Here is a 13,996-nt window from a genome sequence, read left to right on the forward strand (position 1 = left end):
CAGACACATACCCAGGCCAGGTGAGAAGCCATACAACCACATCCCAGGCCTGAGAAATAGCCCCGTTTCCTGGCAGGCAAATCCCCAGGCCAGCCAAGCAACTGCGTGAGCGTGCTCCCAGCCAGAGTGTAACAGCCCTCATAGAACCAACCCAAGCCCCAAGTTGGTTGACTCACCATGGCACACACTCTCCCCCAACCTGAGAAATGCCTCGCAAGTCTACCCCCAGCAAAGCCACAGCACCACAACCACAAACTCTTCACTGTCTAGGCCCTGAGACACTCAAAATGTCACTAGCATGGATTACACATGGAATATTCTCCAGGATTGATCATGTGTTAGAACACAAAACAAGTCTCAAAAAAAAAAAAAATTAAAAGTGGAAATCCTATCAAGTATCTTACCTGGTCAAAATGGAATGAAACTAGAAATCAATAACAAGAGGAACATTTTAAACTATACAAATGCATGGATATTAAACAACATGCTCCAGAATGACCAATGGGTGAAGGAAGGAATTAAAAATGAAATTTAAAAATTCCTTGAAACAAATGAAAATAGAAACAAAACACACCAAAATCTATAGGGCACAGCAAGAGCAGTACTGAGAGGCAAACTTACAGGATGAATAAGTTTTAGGGAACTAATAAAAAAGTGAATACTTGACAGATCCTTACATAAAAAAAGAAAACGTGAAAGATTTCAAATAAATAACTTAATGATGGCCGGGCACGGTGGCTCATGCCTGTAATCCCAGCACTTTGGGAGGCCGAGATGGGCAGATCACGAGGTCAGGATATCGATACCATCCTGGCTAACACGGTAAAACCCCGTCTCTACTAAAAATTCAAAAAATTAGCCAGGCGTGGTGGTGGGCGCCTGTAGTCCCAGCTACTCGGGAGGCCGAGGCAGGAGAATGGCATGAACCTGGGAGGCGGAGCTTGCAGTGAGCCGAGATTGCGCCACTGCACTCCAGCCTGGGCAACAGAGCGAGACTCCGTCTCAAAAAAAATAAAAATAAAAATAAAAATAATAACTTAATGATATATCTCAAGTAATTAGAAAAGGAAGGACAAACCAAACCAACCCCAAATTAGTAGAAAGAAAGAAATAATAAATCACAGAGCAGAAATAAATGGAACTGATACTAAAAAAAGTTTTAAAAGATCAATAAAACAAAAAGTTGTTTTTCTTAAAATATAAAATTAACAAACCATTAGCTAGACCAAGTAAAAGTCATAGAAGTCCCAAACAAAATCAGAAACATGGAGATGTCACAGTGGATCCCACAGAAATACAAAGGATCATTAGAAACTATTATAATCAACTATACAACACTAGATTTGAAAACCTAAATGAAATGGACAAATTTCTGGACACATACAACCTAACAAAATGGAACAAAGAAGATGTAGGACATATGAACAGACCTATAACAAGTAACAAGATTGAATCATTAGTAAAAAATCTCCCAACAAAGAAAAGTTCAGGACTGGATGTCTTCACTGCTGGATTCTACCAAGTCTTTAAAGAAAAATTAATACCAATTCTTCTCAAATTATTCCAAAAAACTAAAGTGGAGAAAATTCTTCCTAAGTCATTTTGCAAAGCCAGCATAATCCCGATACCAAAACCAGGCAAGGACAAAACGTAAAAAATAACTACAGGCCAGTATTCCTGATCATAGATGCAAAAATCCTCAACAACATGCTAGCATATTGAATCCAACAACACATCAGAAAGATAATACAGCACGATAAAGTGGGATTTATCCCAGAAATGCAAGGATGTTTCAGCATATGCAAAGCAAAAAACATGATACATTGCATCAACAGAATAAAGAATAAAAACCATATGATCATCTCAAAAGAAGCAGAAAAAGCATTTGATAAAGTTCAGCATCCCTTCATGATAAAAACTCACAATAAATTAGGTATCGAAGGAAAAGCACTTCAACACAATAAAGGCCATATATGACAAACCCACAGCTAACATCCTACTGAATGGAGAATAGCTAAAAGCTTTTCCTCTAAGAACTGGAACAAGACAAGGATGCCCACTTGCTCCACTCCTATTCGACATAGTACTAGAAGTCCTGGTCGAGAAATTAGGCAAGAGAAATAAATAAAGGGCATCTAAGGCATCCAAATTGGAAAGAAAGAAGTCAAATTGTCCCTGTTTGTGGATGACATGATCTTATACATAGAAAAACCAAAAGACTCTAACAAAAATCTCTTAGAACTGATAAATGAATTCAGAAAAGCTGCAGAATACAAAATCAACATACAAAAATCAGTAGCATTTATATACACAAACAACAAACTAGCTGAAAAAGAAATCAAGAAGGCAAGCCAATTTACCATAGCTACAAAAATGTTTATTGCAGCACTGTCCACAATAGCCAAGACATAGAATCAACCTAGGTGTTGAACAATAGATAAATGGATAGAGAAAATGTGGTATATATACACAATTGAATACTATTCAGCCATAAAAAGAATGAAATCCTGTCATTCACAGCACCACGGATGGAACTGAAGGACATTATGTTGAGTGAAATAAGCCAGGAACAGAAAGTTAATCACCATGTGCTCTTACTCATAAGTGGAAGCTAAAAAAAAGGTTGGTCTCACAGAAGTAAGAAGTAAAACAGAGGATACTAGAGTCTGGGAAGGGTGGAGGAGAGAGATTTGTTAAAAGACAAAACTACAGCTAGATAGGGGGAATAAGTTTTAGTGTACTACTGCACTGTGGAATTACTATAGTTAATGATATATAGTTTCAAATAGCTAAAAGGAGGACATTGGATATTACCAAGACAAATAATAAATGTTTTGGCTCAACTGGCCAAGAAGATGGATATCTAAATAGTATTGCCCCCGCTTATGGCATTTGCAGCTTCTCTTTTGTCATTTCTTCTCCTAGACCTCACTCCTGGCTCATATATCCCATCTTCAGCAACTTCTGAACAGACTACTGGCAACTGTATGTAGCTTGTTTCCTGATGTTTTGCCTTTCTTTAGAAAGATAGTGATTACTCCTGGGACTAAGTAAAAGAGGGATATAAGGGTCCTAGAGCTGCCTCACCTGTTCAGGGCATCCAGACTCTTAAAGCATAAGAGACGCCTCTTAAACCTCAGCTAAGCACAAGCCCCGCAGGGTAGAGAAATAACCAGAAAAGAAGTGTGTGTGCACATGCTAGAAAGAGGATGAGGGGGGTGGGGGCAACATCGAAACAATCATCTCATTCATCAAAGAGAGAGCAGAGACCTGACGCAGTGATACAGAAAAGACTCTATGGCTGTTATGACTTACCTGAGTGGCTGGATCTTATATACTCTTTGGACTCCAGTAGAGTTATGTAAAATTTCCCTTTTACTGTTGTAAATTCAAAAACCTTTTATGACCTTTTACTATTTGCCAAGCAGGCACTGAGAGAGACATGAGACCACAGAGGTGAAGAAAACACAATCCCCCATAACCCCACTTTATGCCTATACCCTACCTTATACATATCTCTATTATTTGACCCACCACTTCCTCCCAAATGAAAAGAGGAGAATCCTTGTATCTCCAGTGCCTATTACAATGTCTGGAGCATTGTAGAAACTCAATACAGGAGGCAAACAAGAACAATTATGAATAAAGTGAATTCTATTTTTTCACTGACTCCAGAGACTGATGTATTTTCCTAATGGATCTTCAATGATCACTAATTGCAAACACTTTGGTTTTTAGTCCTCTCAATCAATGCTCTATGATATGTTAACAAAGCATAAAAGAACTAGGGAAGCACCTTCAGATTTAAGGAACCCCTTTGTACTTTAAATATAACCACCCCAATAATGTAGTTGATATTTTAGGTGAGTTTGATATGCCTGGGCTTCTTAAGCAGGACCACCTACCTGCAGCAGCAATTTCTTTCAGCCCCTCTCCCAGAAAGCAAGCTCCCTGATTTAAATATAACCCCAGGGGAAAAAATGTTCCCTCCCAGCAATTGTTGAGTGAACCCCCAGCTGCTGCCTATTGTTAGGCACCAGCTCAAGCAATCAGGCTTTCTTTGTATTAGCTGAAAAACAAGGAAATCGCACATTCACGCCTAACTGCCTCACACCTGTGCTTGCAAAAGTGGCAGAAGCACTGAGCATCTTGTGACTAATCTGGAAAATTGTGTACTTCAAGCAAAGTGACTTTCAGTGTTTCAGGTAAGCTTCTAACCTCTTTTCCAGCTACATGTGTGATTTGGAATGCACATATTTGTTCCTTCTTCCTGGTAGTCTTTCAACTCTAAGCTCTGCCTGGTACAGGACTTTCAGATCATGGCTTTATGCTGAGATCCAAGGAACAGATTACAATGGTCAGTCTGAAAATTAGCACATAGGACCTCTCTAAGTGCAGAAAGACCGCTAGAGAGAAACTGAAACTCAACTCATTGCCAGACTCTGATTTTCAAGTAATAATAGCAACAATTTATTTTTTGCTTACTATATGCCAGGCACTGTTTTAAAGCCATTATCCTGTTTTTCACAGGTAAGGGAACTGTGGCACATATATGCTAAGTAACCTGTGCAAGATTGCGCAGCTAACAGATGTGAACTCAATTAACTCTATGTGGTTTTTCAAATTAATTTATTCATTAACTCACTCCCCTTAACACAATTCAAAATACTTATGTTAAACAAATTATTATAATTTGTTGATTTCAAATCAAGAGCCTTTTAATCACTATCATTTTTTTTTTTTATCTTCATCATAGCACTTACAGTTGGCTCTGCTCCCTAGGCATGGCCAATGGCCAAGAATCATTCCAAGTCTCTGCTCCTGCTCTTCTCTCAACCCCATCTCTACCTATCAAAATCCTAGACACCTTCAAGGTCCATATCAAACATTCTCTTCTTTCTGAAACTTTCCTAGTCATCTAGCTAGATACAATCTCTTATCCCTCATATTTCTCTGTTGGGAAACCGTTATGGTCTAGCTTTTAGTAGATATTAGGGTAATTATTTTATCCTCACCTTCTACTCAACCATAAGTTCCCTAGGGGCAGAAATTAAGACACACTCCTCTTTGGATCATCTGCAGGGCCTAACATAGTGTCTTGCAAATAGTGGATGCAGAATATATGTTTACTGAATTTTCAGTTGAGAACTCTGTGTACACGTTGCCAAGAAACAAAGAACAGCGAGAGATGGTGAAAAAAATGTAAAGAGGAAGAGAGGTTAGAATTGTAAAGAGCTTAAGAAATCAGCCAGAAGGAAATATGTACAAGTACCCTTGCATGGCAAGGGAAGCTAGGAAGAGTGTGGAAGCTAGGAACCATGTGAAAATCTATTTGATCAGAAAAACTGTTAGTGTTTTACAAAATGAAGCTACTCCTCTCCTATCTTGGAAGACAGAGTCAATAATGTTCAGTCTTCCAAAATTATATACTTCTCCCAAATTTCTGCTAAAATAATTTGACACTAATCCAGCTGACCATTTACTATACAGCATTAGATATTTAAGCTTTCTGTTTAGATCTGACTCTTCTCTTGCTATTAGTTGAATCTTCTTGACCTTATGTTCTGCCATTTACCACCAATCTAAATTATTTTATTATGTTAACTATCATGCTGGATTCCCATTGTTCTCTTGACCCTGTGATAGGAATATTACCAGCTATATGCTGTCCTCTTTATGAACTTGTGGTTTTCCTCATGGCATGTTCTCATGCCACATGGTTCCTACCCCATTTCCTGTAGCTGGGTTCAGCCCAAATTCTCAATCAGTATGGCTTCCATATGCCAGCTCATGAATTAGTGTCAGTCTGTGATGGAGTTTACTCCTGCTGGGGATGAAATTTAATTATATTTTTGTAATTTTTCTGTTTGTCTATTTCTCTTAATTTATATTTATCTTTTTTTATGGAGACTAAATTAGTCTTATAATTCAATATATTCAACTGAAAGGGTTGTTTTTATATTAATACTCTGGCCTTTCTGCTTGTATTTAAATTCACTTTTATGGTATAACAGTGATAATTAGTTGTTGGTAGTTGTGTGTGTGTGTATGTGTGTTCTTATGTGTCAAAATAAAATGCTGGCAATCTAATATTAGTTTTCCAGGTATTTATCTACATTTATCTATTTAAACACACACAAACACTTTCTTCTCTTTTTTTAACTGACCTGGGAACCTCTGCTCAGAAGGATGCTGATAACCTTAATGAGTGCATGCAAGGATCAGAGCAAACCAATTCCAATTAATGGTCTTATTCTGCTGGTGGTGGGCTGCCATTTTCTTCAAGTATAAAAGCCAGTAGGTTTTATTTAGTTCAGTTACACAATGGTATGAGTTTCTTCCAAGAGTCTACCTAAGGAAAATCTATGTATTTATTAAGGTAAGAAGTCTATTAAGCCACACCATTTATAATCATTCCACATAATGTATAGAGTGTGTAAATAGTGCTCCTGAACAGTCTATAGAGAGATACATTCATATATTTACCCTTGAATCAGGCACTCCCGTATTGCAGCATATTTGTATTTATAGATTTTTTTTCCCTTGGAACTCAGCCTCACAGACACTTCAGTGCAGTCTCTCACCATCCTTTTGCAGCTTCCTGGTGGAGATGACATTTGCTCAGCTAGAGAATAGACACTTTCTAGCTGAGTTGCTCATCACACTGATACCCTAAGGCCTGGCTGATTGGCTGTCAGAGGACTCCAGCTGTTTAGCTGCCGTGATATGTCTTTCATAGGAAAAGACATTTCCTGGAACATCAACAGCTTGTTAAGGACTGGGGAGTGCAGGGGAGAAATTTTAAAATTTTGGAGGAACTGAGTGTTTTGAACTTGGAGGAGGCATGAAGATGAAACAGAGAAAGGGATGAAGGGGAGACTTTTCCCTCCTCTGTGTTTGAAAGACTCATTTTCAGAGCTAACCTTACAATTTATGATGAGCAGCCCTCCGCAGCTTAGCAGGTCAAGTGTTGGTAGGAGAAGCAAATCTGTTACCCACCCTAGGGGTGCACAGACCATATGAAGATGTAAACTCATCAAAGAAGCTGGAAAACTCCTCATGAAATTGTCAGCAATTTCATTTCAATCTGATTTTCTTTGTGCCTTGATTTCCCCTTCTGAAAATCAAGGTTGAAGAACACTCTTGGACATGCTTATAAGATCCCAGAGAGCAAAACGTTGACCAAAGATACCTGGATTCTGAAGGTCCCTTTGGGAAGCCAAGTTGGTAGCCAGAGCACACAGAAGGGAGGACCACAGTGCTAATGAGGCCATGCTTGCCAATTTGAAGCCCATGTGGGCCAATTAGCTCTGCTTTCTTCCGCTGCCATCAACTGACCCCTGAACTCTGGCCACTCACCTCACAGATCTATGCCATTTGTCACTGGGGTCAGCAAGAGAGTGCGTGGTTGTCTCAGTGAAAATTTAACAGAGCATGTTTCCAAGTGTCACCTTGATGTGTGAGGGGCAGCACAGGAACTCCTCAGGGTATCAAGTACTGTTTAACGGTCTCCTGGAGTCCTCCTGCCATCTGTGCTTCCCACTCTGACATATCTTATCACTCTCTATTGTCTTTGTCTGCTTGCCTATTTGTTTTCTCCCACCAAACTGTGAGCTCTTTGAGAACTTATATTGGCTTAACATAAGTATTGTATCTTACTTAATTCTGTAACCTTGGCAACTCACACAGTATAGACACATAGCAAGAGCTCTGTAAACCTTACGTGACTGAATGAAGGAATGTAAAGGGCCTATCTCCAGCATTCCTCAACAAGGTTTGACAACAGCTCAGTGGGTCAGCAATTCCACCATAAAAATCTGCAAAAATTTCCTAGAATAAATGCATATAATTCACTCCAAACATTTTAACAGATAAATGCCTTTGCAAAAATATTACCTATGAGCCAAGGGACAGATGTGGATAGCAACAAATTGGTCTGCCAGGGTAATATAAGCACCTAAAGTTTGTAAATCAGTAACCTAACGCTGGCTTATTCAGTGGCATATGCAACAAAGCAAAGCCCTTTTGAATAAAAAATAAAATCATCATCTGAGTTTACAATGGAGAGTCGCTCCTTTGGATTGGAGGTTCCTAGAAGGTGAAGATGGTGCTTCATCAAAAGGCCATACACATCAAATGCACTAGGGAAGAAATAGGAGCACTTTGAGTTCTGATTTCAGCAATAAGTGAGCCATACTCTCTCATCTAGCCTCCCTGTGTCTCTGAGGCCTAAAACATACTACCCTCTACTCATGACCGTCCATGCTTGTCAGGATTACTTTATTAGTTGTTTAATGCTCAATTCAGATGTCACTGCCTCTAGGATGTCTTCACTGACCACCATCCCCAAGGTGGATTCTGTGCCTTTACTATATACTTCCATGGAGACCATGATTTCTTCTTTTATTGGAACTTTATGTTTTATTGTAATTTTCCCTTTACCTATTTATCTTCTCTGATAGACTGTGAGTTTGTTGACAATAAAAATTCTATGTCAGTAGGTCTGGGGTAGAGTAATTGTTATGACCAAGGAAGTTTGGGATATACTGTTCTAATTCATTGTGTTCACAGTCCTGGATGCATAATTAAATATAAAACACTGCCACTAGCCAACCCAATCAGAAACATAGTTTCGATTCCAAAATTAACCCTTTGCTCCCAAATATCAGTTGGAGAAAGGCTAAGGAGTGAGGAATACCCAGTGAGGTAGCTACTATTCTATGACCATTTTATGGAGAGATAAGCTGAAGGTTTGACAGTTTATGTGATTTTCCTAGTTACTTACTGTAAGTGCCAGAGCCAAAATTCAAAGCCAGATCTGTTTTTTTTTTTTTTTTCGGAATTGTATTTTGAAAATGTTTAAAATACAGGAAAGTTCAAAGGGGTTGAAAATCATATACCTACCACCTAAATTCTGCCATTAATATTTTACTCTGTTTTGTCATGTATACATCATCTACTTGTCTGTCTACTCATTGATCAATTTATCTTAATTTTGATGCACTTCAAAGTAATTGCAGACATCAATATACTTCAACTATATACTATATGATTATAGCATGCGTATCATCAACTAGGATTTAATATTTGTTTGCAGTGTTTTCTTTTGATGTAAAACTTACGATGAAATGCACAAATCTTACATGTATGTTTGCTGGACTTTGATAAATGCATACACCTCAGCTACCCAAACCCCTATAAAGATTTAGAACATTATAATTCCCCTAAAAAGTTCTCTCATGTCCTTTTCAGTCAATGCCACCACCATATCCAGAGGCAACCACTGTTCTGAAATTCTTCCATCATAGTTTAGTTTATTCTGCTCTAGAGTGTATATAAATGGAATCACAAGGTATGTACTCTTTTGTGTAAGCATTTACCAATGTGGTTTTATAAATCAGTATTGTATCCCATTCCATTATTGAATTGTGCTCCATTATATGGAGATACCCCAGTTTGTTTACTTATTCTCCTATTGATAGATAACATTTCTACTTTCTGTCTATTATGAGCACTGCTGCTGTGAAAATTCCTGTACAAGTCTTTGTGTGGATATATACTTTCATGTCTCTTGAGTACATACCTAAGAATGGAATTGCTAGGTCATGGGGTGTGTATGCTTAGTTTTATAAGAAATTGCTATACATTTTTCCAAAAGTGGTTGTACCATTTTAACACACCTATCAGCAAAGTTTGATAGTTCCAATTCCTCCACATTCTCATCAACACCTGATTTTCTTGATCTTTTACATTGTAGTCACAGTGATGGGTATGTGATAGCATCTCATTGTCTAACTCAGACTTTTTGAATTTCAAAATTAATGGCTTTTTTATCCTGATCACATTACAAATGTATGTAGGTATATAAAAATAACAAGAAACTCATAGTACAAGTCACGACATGAGAAGTGCAATATAAATGAAGTGCCAAAACATCATAGAGAGATAGAACTTCCAGCTGAGATACACAATATGATGTCATATATTCATTTTTTCATTAATTCAAAAATATTTATAAAGAACCTATTAGGTAGTGGGGATATAACAGTAATCAAAACTACAAAGGTCCCTGCCATCATAGAACATTAATTCTTTTGCTGTTGTTGTTGTTGAGACAGGGTCTCACTCTGTTGCCCAGGCTGTAGTGTAGTGGCATTATCATAGCTCACTGCAGCCTTGACCTCCCAGGCTCAAGTGATCCTCCTGCCTCAGTCTCCCAAGTAGCTAGGACTACAGGTGTACACCACCACACTTGGCTAATTTTTAGAACGTTCTTTCTAGAGACAGGGTATCACCACATAACCCAGGCTGGTCATGAAACATAAATTCTAATGGAGTGAGGGAACACAATAAACAAACTAGTAAAATGCATCTCAGATGGTGATAAGGGCCATTGGGTAAAATAATACAGGGAAGATGGGGAATAGGGAAGGCTGGCAGGAGGAGACTATTTTATATAAAGTAGGCAAAGCATTTATTTAAATAGATCTTGAAGAATGACTAAAGTTCAACCTAAAGCAAATAAATAGAAAAACTTCAAATAGGGTGCGGGTGGACACAAAGATAACATTGATCAGTGAGAAAGAACAAGGACTGAGTGTGATAGGAGCCTCAGGTCTGTCTTGGAGCACATTGGGAAACAAAGCTGAAAAGGCTAGGGAGAGAGCAGTTTATGGAGCTTGTGCCTATTTCATCAGGCAACAAAGAGCTACAGACTGGGTTTAAGCAAGATGGACCCAATAATGGACCTAGAAAAAAACTGAATTTGTGGCATTTCATTTGGTTGAATAAACATTTTTCAGTGCCTACTGAAAGGATTGTAGGAGGGAGAAACTAAAGATGGTGGAGAGAAGTAGGAAAAATAATGAGTTATCTGCTGCCATTAATAAATAACTAAGACTGTGGAAAGTAATTGAAAGATAGAAAATTTATCGAGGAGATAGAATTAAGAGGCTTGGTGACTTAAGGTGGCAGTAGGAAGGGTGCTAATCTCTTTTCTGCTTGGAATAGCATATATACATCTTCCAGTAGCAACAAAAATAAATGAATATTGGCAGCAGTACCCATACAGAATCAGGCCTTCCTTTTGAAGAATTGGGACTTTTTCCATTGCCTTTGCTAGAGCATCGCCCTCCACCCTCCAGTCCAGAGTGGTTGCGCCTATTTGAACCTGTGTTTCTATACAGTGTAAGAGGAATCTCAACCATTTGGGCCATGGCATCCAAGGGTATGAAGAATGCTCACCAGAATTTTTGCACATGGCTGAGAAGGTGGTTCTTTCCAAGAAAAAAAAAAAAAGAAAGAAAATACCAAAGAACAATACCACCACCACCATCTAAATTTCTTTTACTGGCTTGTCAAATGCCTGAAAGTTTCACCATTCAATGGGAGAGTTCAGAGTCAAAGATTCAATATTTAGGCTCTTCTGGAATCATGTACATTGAAATTAATTGAGAACTCTTGCTTGAGAGAAACAACAGATTCACATGGATTCATGTGTCTCATGCCTCAATTACCCTTCATTCATTGAGCATAATGGGAAACTCAAAAGAAGAGGTCTCATGACAGAGGTAACTGAGGATAGGTGATAGGGATAGTAAGAAGATCTATAGTTAACTGAGGATGGGTGGTGGAGATATTAAGAAGATCTGCAACAGAAAATAGGCCCAGGCAGAGCTCCAACTGACGGGCGTGTGTGAGCCTAAGTCAGTTGTTTAAGGGTGTGAATGAATGGGAGAATGAGCCATCAAAAGGCAATAGCAGCAGGATACCTGCTTCAAATATTTTCCTGTCATCAAATTGCTGGACTGTGGAAAGTTCAAAAGGTTAAGAATCACTGGCTTTATTAAATTGTATCTGCAATAAACCAAAGCTCTGAAACTTAAAAATGTCAGTATCACAACGGAGGTTCCCAGCCTGGGACACCTCACCATCCTCTGCATACAATCTCAAAGATGTCCTCTTTCAGGGCCTTCCACTCTCTCTCAAAATACAGTACTGACTGAGTCATCACAGTGGGCCCCCATTTAGCACCTGCTGCATATATGTCACTTTACTCAGTGAATTCCTGCTACTTGGTTAAAGACACTGCTGCTTTTCAAAGCAGTGAGTAGGGTGGGGGAAGGTGGATCTCAACTCACCAAGTGTCAAAGTAACGAATGGGGGAAGTGAAGCGAAGTGAAGCCAATGATCATCAGCAGCAGGAGCTACAAAGAAGGCTTCAACCAACCTTCACGCCTCTCACTTTAACTAAAGGGTTGGTAAAGAAAAGGGCCTTGTGAGGCATAGGACAAAAGATAGTGCCTGGGTAGAGTGGGCACTGGATCAATGAACGTTGAATGAAAAAGTCAGAAAAGTAGCATGAGGCCAGGTAGAGGTGCCCAGTGCCCAGAGGTAGATATTTGCTTTTTTAAGAAAAAAATCCTGCCTCCCTCTACATATCGTGGCATCCATTTTTTTCTTCTAAAATGCATAAAGCCATCTATCTTTTGTGCCTTTATAGATACAAGATGCATCCCTTTGCATGGGATCTGGGTGTGTGGGTGTACATGTAAATGACTGTAGCATAATTGTAATCCATGGAATGAGCCTGGTTCACATGAGGGAACCACTAATTTGAACTCTACACACACGGAATTGGTGATGACTTAACCAGTGGGTGTTGTAAACAAGATAATAAGGGAGATGCTTCATTTATTCAAGGAAATATTCAAGTAACCACTTATGTCAAACACAAGAATAATTCTTATTAATATTTTTAAGTGACTCCTCTAGAGACCTATATCCGAGGCAATACAACATTAAAATGCTTCATTAATTCAGACTGGTCTCTGCTCACCATCTCAATCAGTTATTCCAAATCATCAGTGTTATATCACAGTTTAAGAAATATGGAAAATGATTTGGCTGTGAAGGTATAGCTCATGTTAAATGCTCCCTGAAAAGCTTGGGGTTTGAACTGAGACACTGAAAGCCCTAAGAGGCCTGCTCGAAATATGGAGGGTTCTCTGAATTCAGTCAAGGATATTCTTATGAATTTGAAAAAGGGAGAATCTTTGTCCACTTCAGTTACACTCTATCACTCTACAGTTTCCACTTGTTAAATACCACTAGAGTATGCTCTACCTTGGGGAAAAAAAATTCTTTTAGGTCTCTAGAGATGTGAAAGAATGAACTAAGTATCTTTTAAAGTGAAGTGTTTACACTCTATACTGTTTATCTTCCCATTGACAGACAAAGAAGCCTTTGCTAAGAGCTTGCTCAAAAGTCTTTTAAACACATTTCTAGGGGAGAAGAACAAGAGAGGCAGATTGAGTTTGAGCTCAAAGAAGATCTGGGAGTGAAAACCCAGATATGAAAGCTGGAAATTGCAGCTCCTACTTGCTAAAGTACACCTAGGTTGAAATTAGCAGAACCGCGCAGTGGGGAGGGTCTCCAGTTTAATAAAGGTAATCCAACTAATTCGATTTCAGATAAGATTGGAAATAATGAAATATTTGGGAAGAAAAACAGAACAGAGTTCATCTCTAAAGAACCAACAATAGCTTTGGCTCGCAAAACAAACTATAAGATGGGCAGTCGCAGCAATACTGGTATAATTAGCAAATAAAAGAATAAAAATTAGTAGACTATTTTTCTCCTTACCCTGGAGTATGGGGAGAGAAACTGGTAACACTGACAGGTCCAATCTGAACTCAAAGGAAGAGAGAACAAGCTAAAAGGACAGTCTCTGACTTTGCATTTACTTTCCAACCCCGCCTGCTTTTAGTGCCTTAGAGAACAGAGGAGACATACACAGCAGGGCAAATGCTTTAGTTTTTTAATAATGAAACAGCATAATCTAATAGGCAAAGTTGTGCACTGAAAGTCAGGAGAGCTATCCTCTAGTCCAGCTCTGTCCTTTCCTGGTTGTGTGACCTTAGGCATGTCATTAAACCTCTCATGCCTCCAGTTAATTGGTGTATACATTGTGAGCCTGGGTTTGTGTAATTTTATA

At 38.7% G+C, this 13,996-nt stretch overlaps 2 long non-coding RNA genes across 9 annotated transcripts in view; one reads left to right on the forward strand and one right to left on the reverse strand.

Annotated features, from left to right (window-relative positions):
* The window catches only part of LOC134729764 (uncharacterized), a 289,580-nt gene that overhangs the window by 248,315 nt on the left and 27,269 nt on the right, over positions 1-13,996 (reverse strand). The gene's annotated exons all lie outside the window — the stretch shown is intronic.
* The window catches only part of LOC129395348 (uncharacterized), a 270,621-nt gene continuing 260,689 nt past the window's right edge, over positions 4,065-13,996 (forward strand). The window contains exon 1 of the long non-coding RNA XR_010111185.1: positions 4,065-4,205. This is a non-coding gene — a long non-coding RNA (uncharacterized LOC129395348). The remainder of the gene's footprint in view (positions 4,206-13,996) is intronic.

Source organism: Pan paniscus, chromosome X (assembly GCF_029289425.2).
Source record: "Pan paniscus chromosome X, NHGRI_mPanPan1-v2.0_pri, whole genome shotgun sequence".
NCBI classification, from domain to species: Eukaryota; Metazoa; Chordata; class Mammalia; order Primates; family Hominidae; genus Pan; species Pan paniscus.